Raw genomic sequence first — 23,959 nt, 5'->3', positions numbered from 1 at the left:
GCACCTCCAAATGACACAGTGATTTATAATTTAGAGCTAATTACTACTCTAACCGATGAAACCAATACTTCCTCTGTGTACATCTGTTTGCTGCACAAGCCGGCATGTTGTAAATATAAGTGAAATCAAATAAAATGCTACCAGCAATAAAGAACGACACGTGGATAGAGCATGCTCATAGCTTTTTCTTGCTTTGTTTTGGGGGGTGGAACGGGATGACGGCTACGCGAGAGGAGAGGGAAAAAAGATATTAACCTAAATAGTCTTCAGCTTTTGACGTCATGCCGCCTTCTGTTCTCACCCTAACCTCTGTGGTACTGTTGACCCGCTCTATCTCGCCTCTGATACTTACAACTTCCTGTTTCCGGCAAGGCTGCGGTATGCCGAAGAGAAGTTATTCGTAAGGGACGGGGCACCGCAAAAGGAAAGCTGTTGGATTGTTGGTGGGTGACCTCAAGTATGAGTTTGATGGGAGATGTTTGAGGGAGAGTTGCCGGATCGTGGACAAGGAGGAGAGTGGGAGATAGGTCAGATTTTGGGGAGGGGGAGATCGGTCCCCCAATCCCCGAATGCTTGTGAGAAGGGGGTGCTCGACGAGTGAGAGTAGCAGCCGAATGGTATCTTTGGAAACAATAGAAAAGTTGGTCGGGCCAGTGCTGGTTCTCACCCCTCCCCCCCACCCTCCAGTGTCTAAAGCTTTTTAAAAATTTGGTGCATTTTCCCATGCGAGACAATAAGTCTCAATTTTGTAATGCACGGTTATTGTACTTGGTGCTCTGCGTTGTAACACATTCACGCTGATGAATCTCTGCTGTAAAGAGCTTACAGTTAGGAGATACAGTAGTGTTCCAGTTGTATTTTTGCCATGGAATAATAGAAATGTGTCCAAATTGTCAGCCTGAAGCGCACCACCGATTTTCATCACAAGCCTGGTGTTTTTGCATAGGCATATTTTGCCAGTATCTGACACTATTACCCCAAAGGAAGGCTTTATGCCGAAACGTGGCCCGTGTTTGGGTCCAGTTTTTATGACTGACTGGTCAAGACTACAACAATCATTGAAGAATATTTTTTTAGAAGCTTGGACTTTAGCTTTTGGCCAGTTGATCTTGGAACATTTTACTTCACTCCTTTGTACCCTTGATTTACTGTGGAAGCGTTGGTCCCCCCCCCCTTATAAGACCCATATAAGTACTTATTTTTAGCCTGTTTTCTAAAAACACAGATGCATGTTTTCAAAACGCATAGACTTACAAAGTTACCTAGAGGCATATTTTCAAAGCACTTTGGGAGGCTAAGAGGCATATTTTCAAAGCACTTTGGGAGGCTAAGTTCCATAGGTTTCTATGGAACTTTGGGAGGCTAAGTGCTTTGAAAATATGCCTCTTAGTTCCATAGGTTTCTATGGAACTTTGGGAGGCTAAGTGCTTTGAAAATGAGCTTGCTAGTAACCTATGGAACTGTTGGAGCATTTAGACTGACTAGAGCTGAAAGGAGCACTGGCTCCAGTATGGGAGGAGGGTATGGAGCTCAAAAATTAGCCATAAAGATGAATTGTCTATCTTGGCAATTACAAAAATTTTGGATGGGGCCTGATTTTTTTGACGTTTTCCCATTCTTGCATACCACCCCCCCCCCCCCCCCAAGATGCTGAGTAAAGATATATTCGTATTTGAACTTTCCAGGGTGATATTCCTTCTTTGATGTTTTGGAGAGGGCAAGCATATCTAACAAATATGCTGAATTTCTCCTTTGTTCAACATTTTTGTTTTATAAGATTATACAAACAGATTAGTTTTTCCTATGGATAACCTGCTGAATATTATTTTTTTAAATCTGCTATGGTAGACCAAACAATGGGAGCTTGCTATTAGCAGTCCAAAGGAAACATAAATCTAATTTGCTTGATATTGCCTTGTAGGCATGCTTGGCTTTTTATATTTTTGTTTGGATAGACATAACCAAGGTACTTTTTCCTGAAATTCTGCAGATCATGAGTTATATACTTTTTTTTTCTTTGTGTGTGTTCATTTTTAAGGTGTCACTTTGGATATGGCAGCTGCTACAATAGTTCATGATACATCAGAAGCTATGGAAATCTGCCCGCCATATGGTTTATACCTAAAACCCATTACAAAAATGACCATTAGTGTCGCACTTCCACAACTAAAGCAACCGGGGAAGTCTATCTCTAACTGGGAAGTGATGGAAAGATTGAAAGGTATGGTACAGAATCATCAGTTTTCTACCCTAAGAATTTCCAAGAGCACTATGGATTTCATCCGCTTTGAAGGCGAAGTGGAAAACAAGAGTTTGGTTAAAGCTTTCTTAGCAGCTCTAGACGGAAAAACAATAAAGCTCAGTGGTTTCTCGGACATCTTAAAAGTCCGAGCTGCTGAATATAAAATAGATTTCCCCACTCGGCACGACTGGGACTCCTTTTTCCGTGACGCGAAAGACATGAATGAGACGCTACCTGGAGAAAGGCCAGACACTATTCATTTAGAAGGGCTACCCTGCAAATGGTTTGCTGCGAAAGATTCAGGTTCAGAAAAACCAAGTGAAGAAGTCCTTATCAAGGTTTTTAAAACCTTTGGGGAAATACGGAATGTGGACATACCTATGTTGGACCCATATAGAGAAGAAATGACTGGCAGAAACTTTCACACGTTTAGTTTTGGTGGTCATTTGAACTTTGAAGCTTATGTTCAATACAGTGAATATGTAGGATTTATGAAGGCCATGAATGCCTTAAGAGGGATGAAGCTGATGTATAAAGGAGAAGATGGCAAAGCAGTGGCTTGCAATATAAAGGTAAGGAATGGATGCACGTCACGCTTTATAACGAGTTATGGATAAATGTTTGTTGAATATGAAGGGCCATCTGTACTTCACGTAACACTTCTATTTCTGTCAGTAGTAGCTTTTAATAGATGCAGACTTTTCAAGAAATCAGTGATGCACTGCGTGTTTTTAATCTTTTTTGTTCTTATACCTTCTGCAAGCCTTCTTCTTTTCATGCCTTTCCAAACAGAGCTATGGAGACGGAGTCAGAAGCAATTTTGGGCAGTCTGTCAGTAAAAATGTACATTTAGTAAATTTATCATTTTATACTTATGTTTATCTTTGTCCTGGATCTAAAGTACTGGCAAATATAAGTTATATATTTACCTGTACTTTAGATCCAGAACAAAAATTTAAAGCCTAATATCAGTAGGAGTTGGTGTCTGAGTTGGACATTAGGAAAACAGAAGAGTCGGAGTTGAAGGTTTGGTATACAGATGCCACAGCCCTTTTTCCAAACATTCTTGGTAGGTGCTTGGCCTGTGCTTCACTTATCCCAGATTCAGCTTACCTGGCTGTGACCTAACCTTTTCTAGGCTGGGTGTTTGTGCAGTGGCCACGCTAGTATTGCTGGCTGTTGTTGGAGCCTTGTGCATAGACTAGGCAAATCTGGGTAGTGGAGCAAACTACAGGGCCTGTTTACTAAAGTGGGGTAAAGGTTTGCATGTCAAAGCAGTTCTAGAGGTACATGCAACTTAGGCACATCAAAGTGCCATCAATTGACAAGCACCTATGTGTATTAGGTGCTGTTTTATAAGGTAGCACCTAAGTGCCATGGGGGGGCATTTTTGATATGATGTCTTAAGTTCAACTTTGGACGTTTTGCTAAAAACGTCCAAAATTCAAGTGGGGAATATAGCCATTTTAAAAACAGAAAAACATTTTTTTTTTCAAAAATGGCTATTTGCTAGATTTTTTGTACTCTGTGTTTATCCTTTTGGTCAATTTTCAAAAAAAAAAAAAAGTCTCAATTGAAAAACACACAAAATCGAGCATTAGGCCACACAGACATCCCAGGAGAACAATGGGGCACCCTAGGGGGCACCTCAGTGGACTTCAAATAAATGCTTCCAGGTACACATCTCACCATTGCCCCCCCAAACTCACCCAAAACCCACTACCCCCAACTGTACACCACTACAATAGCCCTTATGGGTGAAGGGGGCACCTATATGTGGGTACAGTGGGTTTCTGGTGAGTTTTGGAGGGCTCACAGTTTCCACCACAAGTGTAACAGGTAGGAGGAGGTATTGGCCTGGATCCCACCTATCTGCAGTGCACTGTATCCACCACTAGACTACTCCAGGGACCTGCATGCTGAGTAAACACCTGAAGCTAGCATAGAGTCTGGTAAGTAATGTTTTTAATCACATTTTTTGGGGGGGTGGGTGGGAAGGGGGTTTGTGACCACTGAGGGAATAAGAGGAGGGTCATCCCTTATTCCCTCCGGTGGTCATCTAGTCATTTAGGCCACTTTTTATTGACTTATTTGTTAATAAAAGGGTCTAGACCAAAATGTCTAACTTATAGCCCTGGATGCGTTTGTTTTGTTCCATTATGACAGAAAAATGTCCTACGTGTTAGGAACAACCAGATCCCGCCCTTAACACTCCCCTGCCACACTCCTTGTGATTTGAATGCATTTCTGATGGACTTCATAGAAAAGGTCTAAAAATTAGTTTTGAAAATACCAATTTAGATGTTTTTGTGAGTAAAACATCTAAATGCAGATTTATGCCTCTTTTTGCACGTTTTGCTCTTTTGAAAATGAGCCTCATAGCATCTAACTGCAATGGGCCTTATTGGTGGGTAGAGTATAGGCCTTCGTCTTCCTTGGAAGCTGGTTGCCAGAGGGAGTATGCAGTGGTGATTGTTGCCCAGGAATTTTACCATCTGAACTCACTTTCCAATAACACAGTGAGAGGTGGTGATAGCAGATGCCAGCAAGTCAGGTTGGGGAGCTTATTACAAGTTCCATCTGAGACATGGCACCTGGACGGAACAGGAGTCTCAGTGGTCAGTAATTCGCTTGGAGCTCAGGGCAGTGTGGAATGCCTTATGTGACTTTGTTCCCTTTCTGGCAGGGACCGGGGTCCGAGTATTTCTGTTAATGGGACAGTGATTGCATATATCAACAAGCAAGGTGGAACCTGCAGTTGTCTAATGGTGGTGGAGGTGGCCTCCCTCCCTCCCTCATGAGTTGGGCGGCAAAACTCTTCTCTGCTTGTCGGCAGTTCACATTGCGGGGTCCTTGAATGTGGAAGCGGACTTTCTCTGCAGGCACTCCTTGGACTCGGGAGAATTGGAACTGTCCAGCTAGGAGTTTCAGCTGATAGAGGACCTATTGGGTTCTCTGCCTCTGGACTTGATGGCAATGAAAAGGGATGCCATAGTGCTCAATTTCTTCAGTCGTTGGATAGAACTGGGCTTGATGGGGCTCAATGCCCTACTGCAGCCATGGCTGGAGACACAGCTACTGTATGTCTTCCCTCCTTGGCCCATGGTAGGCTGAGTGTGAGGACGATTGCATTGCACTGGGGGTCAAATAATTCTCATAGCCCTGGATTGGCTGTGGTATGCAGACCTGATTTGATTGCTGGACAGGGGTCCTCTTTGTCTTCCTCAGGTACACGGCCCACTGAAACAAGGTCCGGTGCTCATGGAGGATCCGTGCCCCTTTGGTCTTACGGCTTGGCCATTGAAAGGGCTCATTTGAAATGAAAAAGTTATTCTAATTGTCATTGGTATCTTTCTTTAGGCTCAGAAATGCTTACATCCATGGCATATGCGAAGGTGTGGAGGACATTCGAGGACAAGTGTTCTGAGTGTGGACTTTCTCCTCTGCTCAGATTGCACACATCCTAGCATTTCTCCAGGCATGTCTTCAGAAAGGATTGGTGTTGAGTTCTATAAAAGTTCAGGTTGCAGCTTTGGCCTGTTTCAGGGGCTGACTACAGAAGATGACTCTTGCAACTCACCCGGATATTGTTTGATTCTTGTGGGCCGCGGGCCGATTTTGGGGTCCCTTTCGTACACCGTGTCCAGAGTGGAACCTTTTTAATTTAGGCCTTTGGGTTCCTCAGATGCCTCCTTTTGAGCCATTCTGGAAGGTCTCCTTGAAAGATCTTACACTAAAGACAGCATTGTTGGTGGCTGTTGCGTCGGCACGTAAGGTTTCAGGGCTTCAGTTTCTCTTGGGATCCCTTTCTTCGCTTTTCGGAGGCAGTGGTCTCCCTGCATACGGTTCCTTCTTTTGAAAGTAGTACTAACATTTCATCTCGACCAGTCTGTCGAGTTTCCGTACTTGAGGACGAGGAAGCTCGGTATTCTTCCTTGAAGTTTCTTGATGTGCGTAGAGTCCTCATTAAATATCTGTAAGTCACGAATAAGTTTGCAAATCAGACAGACTGTTCATTTGTGCCTTTTGGTAAACAAAGGCTTAGCCTCATGGCTTCCAGACCCACAATTGCTAGATGGCTGAAGGAGGTTATCATGTCAGATTATTTGTGGGGAAGCAGGATCCTTGCGGGCTCATTCTACAAGGCATACAGCGACATCCTGGGTGGAGAGTACCTTGCTGTCTTCAGCAATATTTGCAAGGTGGCAACGTGGTTGACACTACTGGGTGGATGTTATGGTGCGTTCGGAAGTGAGTTTTGGGGCTTCGGTCCTCAGGGTAGTGGCGCCAGGATCCCACCCACTCTAGGGATTGCTTTTGAACATCCTACAGGTTCTGGAAAAGTGGTAAGCTAGGTAATGGAAGAAGAAATGAGGTCTTATCTAATAACTTTCTTTCCATCAGTCCTTCCCACTGTGCCAGAGGCCCACTCAAGGTTTCTGAGATTTAGTTGATGTGAAGAAATGGGTCAGATAACGACTTACCTTGCATGGCGCTTCCTGCGTATCTCTTGTTCTCTACAAGTTGTCCAGAGACAAGAGAGGTCCACACATGTTTGCTCATCTGGTTAGTGTTAGGTTAGCAAGTTACTTAAGGTTGTGTTTATTCTGAGTTTCTCCTTACTGCTTTTCTACGTAAATACTGAGGAGCAGAACTGGATGCCAAGAGAGCTATTTCTCAGCTCAGTTTTCAGTTCTCTATCTCCACCTGCTGGTTGATGGACACAACTATCCCACAGGTTCTGGAATAGTGGGAAGGACTAGTGGAAAGAAAACGATCAGGTAAAACCTAATTTCTCCTTGGTGCACTTTAGTAAGCAGGCCCCTAAGTATATTTATTAAATTTGTATCCCGCACTTTCCCACTAAAAGCAGGCTCAATGCGGCTTACATAGTAATAGGTAACACAGAATTTTGTTATGTAAAGTAGGAAATTAAGTATAACATAATAGAAGGATGGGGGTAGTAAATGGATGGGTAGGTAGGTCGAGACAGGTGATAGAGAGAGGAGGGTAAGGTGGGAGATAGATTCTGGGTCAATGTCGTTTTCTCTTCAGTATATGTAAGGTAGATGGGTTCATGAGATTAATCTGGGTCTTTTGGGTAGGCTTGTTTGAATAGATGGGTTTTTAGTGCTTTTCTGAATGGTAGGTGGTCATGGATTGCTCGGATAGGTCTAGGGAGAGCGTTCCATAGTATGGATTTTGCATGCTCTTCTAATCAAGATGGTGGAAAAGGAAGGCGAAAGACAGACTGTTTTGGATAAGGAGAAATCTTGCAGCTGGTTGTGCTCATCTGTTGGGCTGTATTATTCACAGTGTGGGCAGGATAATGTGGCAGATTGGTTGGGCCAGATGGTCTTTCTGTTGTCATGTATTGATGACCAAGTTGCATTAAGGTGCAAGGTGGTAAGTGGAGCCTTCATTCTCATGCACAGCCTTTTCTGCTACTTCTCTCAATTCTCACCATAAAGACAAATTTTGTCTTCAGTATAGCCCATCTTTGCCATTTAAAAACAGAGAGTAGTGTTTGTGGCAGGAAAACAAGACCCTACAAAACTCAATATATTTAAAATAAAAATGTGTTTTAAGAAAGGATGACACAAAAGTGAATTCTTTTACAGTGCCCTTTGAAACTGCAGGCATCCTGGAACTATTTGCAAGTAGAAAATGTTCATGGGAATCCTTAATTTTTGTCAGTTTTAGAAGACTCTGTATCTTCTGCGGATGGAGGGACTTCTAGAACATGATTTGAACCCTAGTCCTTGGGGGCTGCCCATGATTCTTGCATTGAAAATGACAGTTATGTCTTATAACTTTTGTTGTACCATTTTTTGCCCTGAGCGTCAAAGCGGTTTATAATACTATTAAATAAGCAATAGAAAAAAGAAGAAAGCAGACAGAAATATCAGAGGATAAGGAAGCAAAGCAGTAAGAAACATCAGATTTATTTAGTTGTGACATTTATATCCCACATTATCCCAAACAACTTTGAGTTCAGTGTGGCTTACAATAAACAGTATAGGATACATAACAAAGAATATAATTTGTTGTAAGAATCCAATTTTACAATACAGTATCATAAACGTACTGGGATAGCTATGGATGTTTAACATTTAGAAAATCTATTATGAATGAGAAATTGTAAATGAAGCAAAGAGATGGTTAAAGGTAAATAGAGTAATAACCAATTCAGATAATAATTAGTTGTTTGAGATATGGTTGTTCTTTGCGAGGGTTTGTTTGAATAAGAATGATTTGAGGATTTTGCGGAATGTAGTATATTCCTGTATATTTACTTTGGGTGGAAAGGAGTGCCACCATTTGGTTCCTAGGTAAGTGAAGTCTGCAGAGTGGACAGTTTTGTAGATCACTTTTTTGCAATATTTAGCATTTCTTTGAGGTACGTTTATTAATGGTACCATATAGTCTGGAGCTGTGCCATTTAAGATTTGAAAGATGAAGGTACATCATTTGAAGGTGATTCTCGCTTTGCTGGGAGCCAGTATAATTTGATTAATAAAGGGGAGGCACTTTCAAAAACGAGAGATTTTTGTATATGAATCTGGCTTTAGTGTTTTGAGCAGTTTGGAGTTTTTTCAACAGTTACTCCTTACAGCCAGCATATATGGCATTACAATAATCGAATTGGGATGTTAATGATTGTACCAATAGTCCGAATGTTTCTGATGAGAAGTAGGGTCTGATCCTTTTTAGTTTCCAAAGAGACCTGAAAGATTTAGTGATTACTCAGGGTACCATATGCAGCCACCACCTATTTTACTTGCATTCCGCACACTGATTGGTGCTGAAGGCCAAAGTGAAAAAAGTGTTGTAAGATCAATTTTACATGTTTTCTATGAGGATTCTCTCCTGAGGCATACTGAATGGGAATCCAGAAAGAGGTATGCTGAACTTTTCCATTTCTCCTAACACAACCTGCTAGTGATTTCTTCTCATTTCAAAATTTGCCTTGACTGGCCTCCCGCTGGTGGTTCTTTCTGGGTTTTGTGGCTTGCTCTGTGTTAAGACTGTGAATTTTTATGATTTGTTTTCTCTCTTGTACAGTTTACTTCAAAATTGTAATCTAGGTAATCGTTTCTTCCCTTCATTTATTGATCTCCTTTTCACCCTCTTTTGTGTCCCCTATATATTTTCTTTTTGTTCCCTCCCCCACACTTACTATTATGTAAACTTCTTAGACTTTTTAAGAGGTGTTGTCTTGAAAACTAGATTGGGCGGACGATCCTTAGGGCTCGAGAACCGCTGCTGTAGAATGCAATCTGCCCCCCAAGTTTTACAAGTCAAAATTAACTAAGAATTAGTTTTTGGGTTAACTCTGTTGTTCTTTGGTTTGCCATGTAAAGGTTTCTTTTGACTCCACAAAACACCTGAGTGATGCTTCAATTAAGAAACGTCAGCTGGAAAGACAGAAACTTCAAGAGCTTGAACAAAAAAGAGAAGAACAGAAACGGAAGGAGAGAGGCAGAGCAAAGGCAAAAAGAGGAAGAAAGGTAAATCATGAACGTATATCAGAAAGTACTCCAGGGCAGGATTTGGAAGCCATTCCGGTTTTTAAGAATATCCACAATGAATTTGCGTAGGAGAGGTTTTTACATACTGGGCCAGATTCAGTAAATGGTGGCCAAAATTAGGCGCAGTCATGTGCACTAAGCTTGTATTCTGTAAAGGACGCTCTGTGTACAGCATCCTTTACAGAATACTGGCTTAGGCACTACTTATGCCTGCTAAAAACTGGTGTAAATGCTCATCCCTACTGATGGCAGTTAGGCGCGCAAATCTAGGTATTCTATAACATCGTGCCCAATTTCTGTGCCTTCCATGCCCCTCCCAGGTGGAAAATGAGCCAGCAGATCAATATAACATCAAAATATATTTTATTAAAGATACTGTATGGTAGACAATTGCCTGACACAGGCCGTGTTTCGCCCAACAAAGGGCTGCATCAGGGGCTAGTCTGTATCTTTCTAAAAAAGAACAATTATAATTTGCATATCAGGGCAAGGAAATATATATATATATAATATATATATATATATATATTTTTTTTTTTTTCCCCAGCTTTGATAGCGGGTTACTCACTGGCGACACAACAGGACATACTGTTTGTGCTGTTTTTTTTTAAATATATTTCTCTCCCTGATATGCAATTTATAATTGTTCTTTTTTAGAAAGATACAGACTAGCCCCTGACGCAACCCTTTGTTGGGCGAAACACAGCCTGTGTCGGGCAATTGTCTTACATATGGTATCTTTAATAAAATATATTTTGATATTATTGATCTGCTGGCTCATTTTTGTTGGAGTTTGCAGATCGTTTGCCTTGCTGTTTTTCATGCCCCTCCCAGGGCCACACTCCCTTTTGAGTTGCGCACTACGAAATTTAGGCAAGCATGTTACAGAATAGGGCATAGAGAGATCTGCGCACAACTCCTAATTATTGCCAATTAAGTGTTTAACACCAATAATTGATAGTGCCTAATTGACTAATTAGTTTACACACTGATCAGGGATCGCCCAAAGTTGGACAACCTATATAGAATCTGAGGTGCCTCCATAGCATTCAAATCTCTGTCATGCATGTTCGTTGCAGAAATCCTCAAATCTAGGCTGGGTAGGAGGTTCTTTGGAGAGGTTCTTTATTCTATAAACTAAATACTGATGGATACATCAAAAAACCTAAGCAATCAGTGTTACTCCCTTTACACAAATGGCTTTCCATTTATTACAGAGGCATTTCAGTCTAACCAGCTTGGACCGTTCAATATGCGGTACTCCCTAAGGATATGTAGTTTAACATGCTACCAAGTCTTCAATTTCATCCTTATGGAGGTATTCAGGGCCTCACACATTCCCATGGAAGCATCCTGGTCAACTCTAGAGAGTACGAAAAGACAGCTGCACCAAAACAGTAAATCACTGTGAAAATTATATTCCCAGAAAGTGATGTTCGTTAAAGCAGTGTCTCCCGATTTCTTCAAGCAAAGTACCCACTAAATCAAACAAATTTCATCTGAGTACCGCTGAGCTCTGATCAGCTATGGCAGATGTATATTCCAAAAGTTGTCATATATTCTAACCACAAAATAGAAAATAAAATTATTTTTTTTTTTTTACCTTTTATTATCTGGTCATTTTATTTTTCTAATCATGTTGATCTCAGTGTCTGTTTTTTTCTTTGTCTTCTCAACTGTTACCAGAATCTCCTGTCCATTTAACAGTTTTCTCTGTCCATATCCATTGTCCATCTTCCTTATCTGTATCCCTATCTTTCGCCTTTCCCAATATCTCCATTCTCTTTGTGTGTGTCCCCCCCTCCCCCCCCCGCCATGCCACATTTCCTATCTGTGTGTGTGTGTGTTTGTCTCTCTGCAGCCATGGAGCATCTCCTCTCTGTTTCTTCTCCCCGTCCTGGCCATCCAGGTTGTCATCTTGGTCTGTTTCTCTCCCACCACCATTCAGCATTGCCCCATTTCTGTCTCCTCCATCATTCACTATTGCTCAGTTTCTCTCCCCCCCCCCCAGCATCACTCCTCTGTTTCTTTTCCCTCCCACCATTTTCCTTCTGTAATAAATGTCTTTCTTCCCATCCCCCACTATCCAGCATCACCTCATCGCTTCCCCTTACCCCATCATCTCTTTCTCTTGGGTTCCCCCCATCAATCACCACCAGGGTCGAGGTGTTGGACTTCCTTGACTGTGACTCCCCACCTAAGGAAGCTATGACAATGCCCAGTCACAACATTGCACAGATGAAGAACTGGGAGACCCCAGCCTCTTTGCAGCTTGTACCTAATAAGGCAGACTCTATAGAGTCCAGAAGGCTCCCAGATTCGAGAAGCTGCAGCTTCTGCACCATTCCATGGTGGTAAAATCTGCTTTCAAAAGTGCCAGAAGCTGGAGGACTTTCGCCTCAGCTCCCCAAGGCAGGAATGCTTGCACTCTGGAATCTTTTTGAAGGAAATATTTCAGGGCTCGATACTCATTTCCTGCATCCTACCAGCTCTACATGAGCGTTTACTTGAAGACCTTGATGAACAGTGTGCTTGAGTTTGTGGACACTCTGCCATTGTAGCAGGCCGCACTCTGCCAGATAGCCACTAAAGAAAGAATGCAGAAAACATATGGCTAGGGCACTTTTGATGTGGCATCAAGACTTCCACTATAGGTATTGACAAGCGCAGACTCTTATGGCTGCGTGTCTTGGACATAGGACCAGCAGTTCAGGAAAAGTTGGTGGATTTCTTTTGCCATGGTGATAATCTCTTTTGAGGACAAGGTAGAGGAGGTAGGAGACGTCATAAAGAATTAAGTCCCTGTCTGAGCCCACTCCTTCTGTGACCTCTTTCTTTGAGATTTTTGGGTAGGAGTCAAAAAGTACCTATTACTCTCAAAGGCATAGGTTCACGCTTTCCTTCCATCCTCAGCAACAGGCCCAGCCTCTGCGCTCTGGTCCTCAACAGCAGTGGACTCAGAAGCCCCAGCCAGCTCTCCAGTCTAAGCAGGGGAAGAGCTTTTGACTGGCTCCAGCAGAGCATAGCTGAAATAAGGTCCAGCCCCCAAGTTTCTCCACTCCAGAAGATTCTGACCACAGATGCATCCAGTTTGAAATCTGGAGCTCTTGTAGACAGGCTTCACACCCAGGGACACTGGACCCGCTCAGGCGACAAGTTTCACATCAATCTCCTGGAGCTCCAGGCAATCTGGAACTTTCTAAAGGCTTTCAGAGATCAGCTGTCGAACCAAATTGTTCTAATTTAGACAGTTAAAGTTGCCATGTACTATGTCAACAAGTAGAAGGGTACGGTATCCTACCGCTTGTGTTGGGAAGCAGATGGGATGTGGCAGTGGGCCACCAGCCATGATGTGCTCCAAGCCACATAACTGGCAGAGAATGACTGTAGTCTGGTGGAGAAGATGAGCAGAGTGATGCAACCACTCAAGTGGCCTTTAAGAGTGGGGTGTTGCCCGCAAGGTCATCCAAGAGCGGGGCACGCCCTTGGTGGATCTTTTTGCCACTCTTCTTAACAAGGTCCCTCGTCTCTGCTCCAGACTCGGATTACACGACAGCCTTGCATCCGATGTCTTCCTCCTTGATTGGGGGAAAGGCCTTTTGTATGCATATCCTCTAATAGGGAAAACTTTGCTAAAACTCAAGCAGGACTGGATCTGGCAGATCTGGTTCCCTCTTCTTCTTCTGGAGTTGTTCTCCGAAGAATCATGGAGACTGGACTGTTTCCTGACCATAATAATTTACTAGGGATGAGCTGTATAAACTCAGAACACCAAAAGTATCAGCCCACAGCAGTAACAATCTTTATATGGGAATCCACTCCTTACAAACACAAAGGGGATTTTATTGTATAAACATATCCAGCAAAAAATGTGAAATAAATATGAAATACTGTTTTCTGACCCTCATCACGCAGAAGGGTCTCTTCTGGATCCCAGCTTCCAATCCCTGGCCCTCATGGCTTGGATGTTGAGAACGTAGAATTTGCATCCCTTTAACTGCCTGAGGATGTCTCCAGGATCCTGATGGCTTCCAGGAAAGATTCCACCATAAGGTTTTCCATCTGGTGTGAGGGCAAATCGTCTCCCTAGTCACCTTTTACACTTCTCTGAGTCTGGTTTGAAGACTAACTCTGTAATGTACATAAGTACATAAGTAATGCCATACTGGGAAAAGACCAAGGGTCCATCGAGCCCAGCATCTTGTCCACGACAGCTGCCAATCCAGGCCAAGGGCATCTGGCAAGCTTCCCAAACATACAAACATTCTATACATGTTATTCCTGGGATTTTGGATTTTTCCAAGTCCGTTTAGTAGCAGTTTATGGACTTGTCCTTTAGGAAACCGTCCAACCCCTTTTTAAACTCTGCTAAGCTAACCGCCTTCACCACATTTTCCGGCAATGAATTCCAGAGTTTAATTACACGTTGGGTGAAGAAACATTTTCTCCGATTTGTTTTAAATTTACTACACTGTAGTTTAATCGCATGCCCCCTAGTCCTAGTATTTTTGGAAAGCGTGAACAGACGCTTCACATCCACCCGTTCCACTCCACTCATTATTTTATATACCTCTATCATGTCTCCCTCAGCCGTCTCTTCTCCAAGCTGAATAGCCCTAGCCTCCTTAGTCTTTCTTCATAGGGAAGTCGTCCCATCCCCGCTATCGTTTTAGTCGCCCTTCGCTGCACCTTTTCCAATTCTACTATATCTTTCTTGAGATGCGGCGACCAGAATTGAACACGATACTCAAGGTGCGGTCGCACCATGGAGCGATACAACGGCATTATAACATCCTCACACCTGTTTTCCATACCTTTCCTAATAATACCCAACATTCTATTCGCTTTCCTAGCCGCAGGAGCACACTGAGCAGAAGGTTTCAGTGTGTTATCGACGACGACACCCAGATCCCTTTCTTGGTCCGTAACTCCTAACGTGGAACCTTGCATGAAGTAGCTATAATTCGGGTTCTTTTTTCCCACATGCATCACCTTGCACTTACTCACATTAAACGTCATCTGCCATTTAGCCGCCCAGTCTCCCAATCTCGTAAGGTCCTCTTGTAATTTTTCACAATCTTGTTAACGACTTTGAATAACTTTGTGTCATCAGCAAATTTAATTACCTCGCTAGTTACTCCCATCTCTAAATCATTTATAAATATATAAAAAGCAGCGGTCCTAGCACAGACCCTGAGGAACCCCTCTAACTATCCTTCTCCATTGTGAATACTGCCCATTTAACCCCACTCTCTGTTTCCTATCCTTCAACCAGTTTTTAATCCACAATAGGACATTTCCTCCTATCCCATGACCCTCCAATTTCCTCTGTAGCCTTTCATGAGGAACCTTGTCAAACGCCTTTTGAAAATCCAGATACACAATATCAACCGGCTCCCCTTTGTCCACATGTTTGTTTACTCCTTCAAAGAATTGAAGTAAATTGGTTTACCTCGGTGCAATTAATACTTACCATTACTGTGTAGCAGGTAAGCCCATCTCTGTACAGCCTCTAGTTGTTGCTTCATGAGAGGTTTGCTGTTGACAAAGCCCCCCCCCTTCTCAAATCTTCTGTGGCATGGGACCTCAACGTTGTCCTTATCCAGCCGATTAAAGCTTCTTTTTGAACCATTTGATTCCTGTCATCTGAAATACTTGACCTGGAAGGTCTTGTTTTTGGTGGTGATCAGTGAGCTGCAGACCCTAGTAGCTGATCAACCTTACACAAAGCTTCACTATAACAATCTCGCAAGCATCCTAAGTTCCTTCCTAAGGTGGTGGTGGGTTTCATCTTAAGTCAGTCAATCATCCTACCAGCATTTTTCCAAAAACCTCATGCCCATCCTAATGAAAAAGCACTGCACAACGTGGACTGCAGGCAAGCCTTGGCCTTCTGTATGGAGCGGACTAAGCCCATAGAGTGTCCATCCAGCCTTTTGCTGCTTTTGATCCAAACAGGATGGGAGTAGCCATCGGTAAAACACACTTTATCCAGTTGGTATTGGTCTGGTTGGCCTTAACATTGTAATTCCCTATTGTCCATTATTGTTTTTGGTGAGCCTGGTAGATAGGGGTTCCCACATGTGAGTATACTATGTTCTGCTTTGTCCTCGGGGGGGGGGGGGGGGGGGGGGGGGGGGGGGAAACAAAGTTACTCACTTGTAGCAGGTGTTCTTGAGGACAGCAGGATAAGAGTTGCATTCTTGATGGTTTTTTTTACCCAACTGTGGGTCCTGAGCACGGTTGGGGGCCTGCCAAAGGCTTCTAGAAGTTACAGAATGCTAGGCAACATCTGCACTGGGGCCCTGTCGGGGACGTCATCCTCATGTGAGAATACAATTTCCTGCTGTCCTTGGAGAACACCTGGTACAGTGAGTAACTTCGCTTTTTCTCATTGGGCATCTTTTTTTGTAGTGTATGTTTGTGTGCTGTATGACCACTCCTCGTTGTATTGTGGAATGGAGGAGTAGCCTAATGGTTAGTGCAGTGGCTGATAACCTGGGGATCTGGGTTTGATTCCCATTGCAGCTTCTTGTGACCCTGGGCAAGTCCATTGCCCCAGGTACAAAACTTAGATTGTGAGCCCACTAGGGACAGAGAAAGTACCTGCATATAATTATGTAAACCCCTTTAGTTCCACCACAGAAAAGGCGTTATATCAGATCCATGACTCTCTATTTCCTTCCCAGTGCTTGTCTGTCTGTCTGTCTCTCTCTCTCTCTCTCTCATCCATACATTCTCCTTTAGTCTTCTGCTGATCCACTGACTGTGCCACACCTCCCGCTTTCAGTCACCCAGCTGCTGGGCCATAGCTAGTCTTCTGGCTCTTAGAAGCCCTGCAGCTGATAGACTGCCTTTAGATACCAGGACTCGAAGTTAGGTGTCTTAAAAACTAAGGAGTCCTTTTACTAAGCTGCGGTAAAAAGTGTCCTTAGTGCGTCCTTATGTGGGTCTTTCCCACACACTAAAGCCCATTTTTACTGCAGCAGAAAAATGGCCAATTTTCTGTTTTGTTTTTTTTTTAAATTAATGGTCATTTGCTAATGCCTCCATTAGTGCATCCATTAAAAAAAAATATGACCACGTGAGCACTTACCCACCATCCATTTTGTAGGCAGTATGTGCTCACTCGGAAATCCTGGGCTAATGTAGGTGCGCTAACTTGTAGTGCAGAAATACCCACTCTCTGATCCCCAGACTTGCCCCTTCAAGCACAAAATAAAAAAAAAAAAATGAGTGTGTGGGTAGTGCATGCAGATTCAGAAATTACCACAGGACGCCTGAGCAAATCCCAAGGTAACCTCTTTAATGCTGCGGTAAGTGTGAGTTAGCGTTTACCACAGTTTAGTAAAAGGACTCATTTCTGTGTATAATATATTTGGTAATATATTGAATACATATTCATAGTAATAGGGATAGAGCATGGAAAACGGAGACCCAAAATAGAACTGGCCTCTACAGATTCAGTAAGGCCATCGTGATTGTCAGAGTCCTTCCATTTATCTGTTCTTGGCAAGCTACTTGTTGCGAGGTTTCTGATGTGAGAAGAAATAGGTACTGCAGTTCGGGAATTCAAGAGTGATCTGATGAGTATATACAGCCTGAATGAACTATTTTTTTTATTTCAATAATTTTTCTTTAGTGCATCCAGGTTAGATTAATTGGGATGTTTCCAAGTTACATATAAACATGTTTTCCAGAGATGACGATACCATAAGCATCGTTTCAACCTGAGGGCAGTAATTGCTATTGTAAACCTTGTGTTCAGTTGGTGTTTGTGTAATGTAATTGCTGATTTGATTCACAAATTCCCTTGTGTATTGTATTCACGTATTATGATCTTAAATAGATTTTTTTTGTACATGTTTAACAAAATACTAAATCTTTGTGTGCCAGGAAACAAAAAGAACTAGCAGAATTGGAGAAACAAAGGAAAAGAGAGCAGAAGTTACGCAGGAAAGAGCAGAAACAGAAGGAACGTGAAGCTCGGAGAAACCCAGAGGCGACTTGAGAAAATACAGGCGGAAGAGCAGAAGAGGTTGAAGAAAAGATCAGATATGAAGAGAGAAAACTCTTATTGGCCCAGAGGAACCTAGAGTCTATTAAATTAATTGCAGAGCTGCTGAGCAGGGCTAAGGTAATTGTAATTTGTAATCTGCGTTAGCAGTCTGACTGTACACATCTGTTGGTCTAACTCAGAAATACAGTTTTCTTCAGTCATAAGTACATAAGTACATAAGTACATAAGTAGTGCCATACTGGGAAAGACCAAAGGTCCATCTAGCCCAGCATCCTGTCACCGACAGTGGCCAATCCAGGTCAAGGGCACCTGGCACGCTCCCCCCTACGTAAAAACATTCCAGACAAGTTATACCTAAAAATGAGGAATTTTTCCAGTCCATTTAATAGCGGTCTATGGACTTGTCCTTTAGGAATCTATCTAACCCCTTTTTAAACTCCGTCAAGCTAACCGCCCGTACCACGTTCTCCGGCAATGAATTCCAGAGTCTAATTACACGTTGGGTGAAGAAAAATTTTCTCCGATTCGTTTTAAATTTACCACACTGTAGCTTCAACTCATGCCCTCTAGTCCTAGTATTTTTGGATAGCGTGAACAGTCGCTTCACATCCACCCGATCCATTCCACTCATATTTTATACACTTCTATCATATCTCCCCTCAGCCGTCTCTTCTCCAAGCTGAAAAGCCCTAGCCTTCTCAGCCTCTCTTCATAGGAAAGTCGTCCCATCCCCACTATCATTTTCGTCGCCCTTCGCTGTACCTTTTCCAATTCTACTATATCTTTTTTGAGATACGGAGACCAGTACTGAACACAATACTCCAGGTGCGGTCGCACCATGGAGCGATTACAACGGCATTATAACATCCGCACACCTGGACTCCATACCCTTCTTAATAACACCCAACATTCTATTCGCTTTCCTAGCCGCAGCAGCACACTGAGCAGAAGGTTTCAGCGTATCATCGACGACGACACCCAGATCCCTTTCTTGATCCGTAACTCCTAACGCGGAACCTTGCAAGACGTAGCTATAATTCGGGTTCCTCTTACCCACATGCATCACTTTGCACTTGTCAACATTGAACTTCATCTGCCACTTGCACGCCCATTCTCCCAGTCTCGCAAGGTCCTCCTGTAATCGTTCACATTCCTCCTGCGACTTGAAGACCCTGAATAATTTTGTGTCATCGGCGAATTTAATTACCTCACTAGTTATTCCCATCTCTAGGTCATTATAAATACATTAAAAGCAACGGACCCAGCACAGACCCCTGCGGGACCCCACTAACTACCCTCCTCCACTGAGAATACTGGCCACGCAATCCTACTCTCTGCTTCCTATCTTTCAACCAGTTCTTAATCCATAATAATACCCTACCTCGATTCCATGACCTCTGCAATTTCTTCAGGAGTCTTTCGTGCGGCACTTTGTCAAACGCCTTCTGAAAATCCAGATATACAATATCAACCGGCTCCCCATTGTCCACATGTTTGCTTACCCCCTCAAAAAATGCATTAGATTGGTGAGGCAAGACTTCCCTTCACTAAATCCGTGCTGACTTTGTCTCATCAGTCCATGTTTTTGTATATGCTCTGCAATTTTATTCTTAATAATAGCCTCCACCATCTTGCCCCGGCACCGACGTCAGACTCGCCGGTCTATAATTTCCCGGATCTCCTCTGGAACCTTTCTTAAAAATCGGAGTAAGTAACATTGGCTACCCTCCAGTCTTCCGGTATTACACTCGATTTAGGGACAGATTGCATATTTCTAACAGTAGCTCCGCAAGTTCATTTTTTAGTTCTATTAATACTCTGGGATGAATACCATCAGGTCCCGGTGATTTACTACTCTTCAGCTTGCTGAACTGACCCATTACATCCTCCAAGGTTACAGAGAATTTGTTTAGTTTCTCCGACTCCCCCGCTTCAATATTCTTTCCGGCACCGGTTGTCCCCCCAAATCCTCCTCGGTGAAGACCGAAGCAAAGAATTCATTTAATTTCTCCGCTACGGCTTTGTCCTCCTGATCGCCCCTTTAACACCATTTTCGTTCCAGCGGCCCCAACCGACTCTTTGGCGGTTCCTGCTTTTAATGTATCTAAAAAGTTTTTACTATGTATTTTTGCTTCCAACGCTAATTTCTTCTCAAAGTCCTTTTTTGCCCTCCTTATCTCCGCTTTGCATTTGGCTTGGCATCCTTATGATCTATCCTGTACTTTCAGTTGGTTCTCTTCTCCACTTTCTGAAGGATGGTTTTTGGCTCTAATGATTTCCTTTATCTACTGTTTAGCCACGCCGGCTGACGTTTAGTCTTTTTTCCCTTTTTTCTAATACGTGGAAATATTTGTCCTGAACCTCCAGGATGGTGTTTTTAAACAGCATCCACGCCTGATGCAAGTTTTTTACTCTGCGAGCTGCTCCTTTCAGTCTTTTTCACCATTTTTCTCATTTTGTCGTAATCACCTTTTCTATAGTTAAACGCTAGCGTACTTGATTTCCTAGTTTCACTTCCTTCAATGCCAATATCAAAACCGATCATATTATGATCACTGTTATCAAGCCATATCATGGATTTTGTTGAGATCTGTTGCCTGTAGAAAAAAATGTTGCATTTGTGTTTTCCACTTTCGACGCTGTCAGAGCTTTGGAATAAGATTGCTGAGGTCACCCTGATGGAGCAGATCTTTCCCAGGGATGATTTTTTTCTCTCTCTGAGTACTGCAGCTAAAAAAAACCAAAAAAAAACACTTTACTTCCTTGAGCTGTTAAAGCCACACGGTTCTGTCCCCTATATTGTGCCTTTAGAAACACTTTACCACCATTTTAAAATTTTTTTTACTAAAATGTAGGGGAATTGTCATTTACAAAGTTTATTGCTTTGCTTTTCTCTTAGGTAAGCAAGGCATTCTGTTGGAGTGTTTTCCCAACCTAGTTGATCACTGGTGGCATTAGCCTATTGATCTACTAAAATATGGGTAATAATATTTAAACCAATCAAGTATACAACAGATTAATATTCTGTGCTCAGTTGTGGTGCCATATGTTGCACTCATCGGGTTTATGAGATTGAGAAGGACTTCAGCATTGCGGACAACAGTGCCTATATTCTCTAGCGTACCAAGGGCGGGACGGGGGGGTGGTGCCCTGAGTGCAGGCAGCATGGGGGTGCATGGAGCAGTTGCGCGGTTGTCTGCTCAGCCGGTTTCCTGTCCCCTCTGATGTTACTTCCTGTTCCAGGGCAGGGGACTGACGGAGTAGACAGCCGCGCATCTGCTCCGTGCACCCTCAGGACGTGGGTGATGCACTGAGGGGGTGTAGTAGTGACCCTCACGTGACAGCCAACCTAGGTACGCCACTGTCTAAATTAGCTATTCCTGTTGGATGAGCACTAAGAGAAGTACAACCTTTTTTTATGCTTACTGTGAACAATTCTGAAAGGTGTACTTATTACATTACATAACATAATAACATTTATATCCCCCACATACTGTTTCTGGTTCAGTGTGGCTTACAGAAGCAAGAAGGTGGGCATACCCAGGACAAAATTACAACATAATATTCTAACATCCATTAAAATGACTATATTCCTAAGTACTTAAATAAATAGGTTTTATTCTGCAGCAGTGGTACAAGGCTAAAGTAAAAACAATTACAGTTAAAATAGGTAACATTTTCTAAATAAGATAGGGCCTGGCTCATTTTTACTAGTTAATGTCAGTAGAGCAATGTTTCAGAGATACAAATGTATTCAGTGGCGTAGGAAGGGGGGGGGGGCGGTGGGGCGGTCCGCCCCTGATGCACGCTGCTGGGGGGTGTCGGCGCCTCGCTGGTTCCTTGCTCTCTCTGCCCTGGAACAGGTTACTTCCTGTTTCGGGGCAGAGAGAGCAAGGAACCAGCGAGGCGCCAACACCCCCCCCCAGCGGCGTGCACTCGGCGGATTGGCCCTCCTGCCCGCCCCTCACCGCCTTCCAGGTATGTTCTCGCGGGGGGGGGGGGGGGTTGCGCTACGGAGGGGGGAGGGTGCGTCGCTGCACCCGGGGGGGGGGGGGTGCGCAGCGGCGACCCGCCCCGGGTGTCAGCTGCCCTCACAACGCCACTGAATGTATTCTACAGATACTAGCAGTTTAGCCCGTAAAAACGGGCTAGTATTGGGGTTTTCCTTCCTTCCTCCCTCCCGCGAGGTCACCACCGCGAGGTCCACCCAACCGTTCCCCCCCCCCCCCCCCCCCCCGGAGTCGCCGCCAACCCTCCACCGGCCCGGGCCCTCTCTCTCTAGTCCGCTACTAAACTTACACATTCGCCGGAACGCAGCACGCACATCAGCTGAGCTGCCGTCGGCCCTTCCTTCTCTGCCTGTGTCCGCCCTCCTGTGACGTAACGTCAGCGAGGGCGGACACAGGCAGGGAAGGAAGGCCGATGGCAGCTCAGCTGATGTGCGTGCTGCGTTCCGGCGAATGGATGTGTAAGTTTAGTAGCAGAGAGAGGGCCCGGGGGTGTGTGGTGTGGGGGGGGGGGGGGGGGGGGGGTGTAACGGTAGCGGTGACCTCGGGTGGGGGGTGCGGTATCAGCCTCGGCGGCGCAGTTTCCCTCTCTGTCCCGCCCTCGTCATCACGTATTGACGCGGGGCGGGACAGAGAGGGAAGTCTCTACTGCGCATTTGCGAGTGAGTCGGTCACTCGCCGTTTATATGTTGTTTGCTTCTCGCTCACTGTTCACTTTTGCATTTGTTTTAGGCGGCAAAGCTGATGGAACTGGAACGGCAAGCAGCCGAAAGACTTCGCCTTGAACAGTTGGAGGCGAGGAGAAAACAGCAAGAAGCTGAACTCCGACGTGTGGAGGAAGAGAAGCAACGGGCTCTAGATCTTCAGTGGAAAGAGAAAGAGCTCAGGGAAAAATTGCTAAACAATCTGTTGAATAAAAACGCCGGTGTCCTCCCCAGATCAAAGAGATAACAACAAAACAATCAGACTGTGGTCCCTCGAAATCTGAGGTGAATGTGGTGCAGATCTGTCATCCAGCTGTGTCTCATCTACATCCGCGAAGGCCTTTACGGGTCATCTAACTCAGGTCTCTGAGAGAAATGGCATATCTAATCAGAATGTGAATTCTGATTCCAAAGATTTAAATGGTATCCCTCAACAGGAAGCTTGTGCAAAAGAAGTGAAGAAACTGAGTTGCGGTAACATTAAAAGCTGTCCTGGGGAAAAGCATCCAGCTGTGCCTGCCTGCGTTCCTGCTAACAGTCAACACCATGGGAGTACATCTACCAGTGACCAGAATGCATGTGAAAAAGAAATCTGCTCTGAGCTAGTCAAGTGTGATGAAGCTAGTACTAAGAAAGAAAGCCAGGCTTGGAAAGACTGCGATGCAGATGGTGCTAAACCTAAGAAGGTTAAAAGGAAACACAGAAGAAACCTGAGCGCTGAGGCCGATAGCCAAAGCCAAGGCCAAAAAACGCCATAAGAAACATTCCAGCAAGAGCCACAGTTCTCACAGAAGAGCAGTGGTCCAGACCAGCACCATCAGAAGAGGGCATTCAGCAGTGAGAGCAAAAAAGAGAAAAGTCACGCACACAAGAAGAGGAGTCACCGGAGGAGATCTTTAAGTAAGGAAAGAAGTTCTTGGAGCAGGTAATGAAGGCCTTTACGGGTAGGGAAAATTGTACAGGAACTTCTCATCAGAAAGACTCTCATCAGAGAATGAGGTGCTACAACCAGGAGTCAACTTGCTGTCATTGGGGATACTGTGAATGTGAAATCTTTACGCTCTTTGTCATGTTTCTTCTTACTCTTCCTGTACTTTCTAAATAATGTGCAACATGTATCTTAGATAACTTTCAGCAGTGTTGGCCACAGTATCACTAGACTTTCACATTTTTAGGTTGCAGTTTTGGATTCAAGTCTTTGCTTTCCTGTGTCAAATCACAGCCTTGAAATAATCTCAGAGGTTATCCAGATGAAGAGTGACAAACATTATCTCTCTCCACCCCCCCTCCCCCCAATGTTCCTGTAAGCCAGGATGGGCAACCACAGTCCCCGAGGGCCACTACCCAATTGAGTTATCAAGATTTCCACAACGAATATGCATGGCAGTGATTTGCATGCAATGCAAGTAGTGCATGCAGATCAATGTCATGCATATTCATTGTGGAAATCTTGA

The 23,959-nt window shown here is 43.8% G+C and overlaps 1 pseudogene; it reads left to right on the top strand.

Moving 5' to 3' along the window:
• Positions 1-371: 371 nt before the first annotated feature.
• LOC115469733 lies at positions 372-23,263 on the top strand (annotated as a pseudogene).
• The last annotated feature ends 696 nt before the right edge of the window (positions 23,264-23,959 follow it).

This window comes from Microcaecilia unicolor, chromosome 4, assembly GCF_901765095.1.
Source record: "Microcaecilia unicolor chromosome 4, aMicUni1.1, whole genome shotgun sequence".
In the NCBI taxonomy this organism is placed as follows: domain Eukaryota; kingdom Metazoa; phylum Chordata; class Amphibia; order Gymnophiona; family Siphonopidae; genus Microcaecilia; species Microcaecilia unicolor.
The sequence above is the reverse complement of the archived record's forward strand: the minus strand, read 5'-3'. Positions and strand labels throughout refer to the sequence as shown.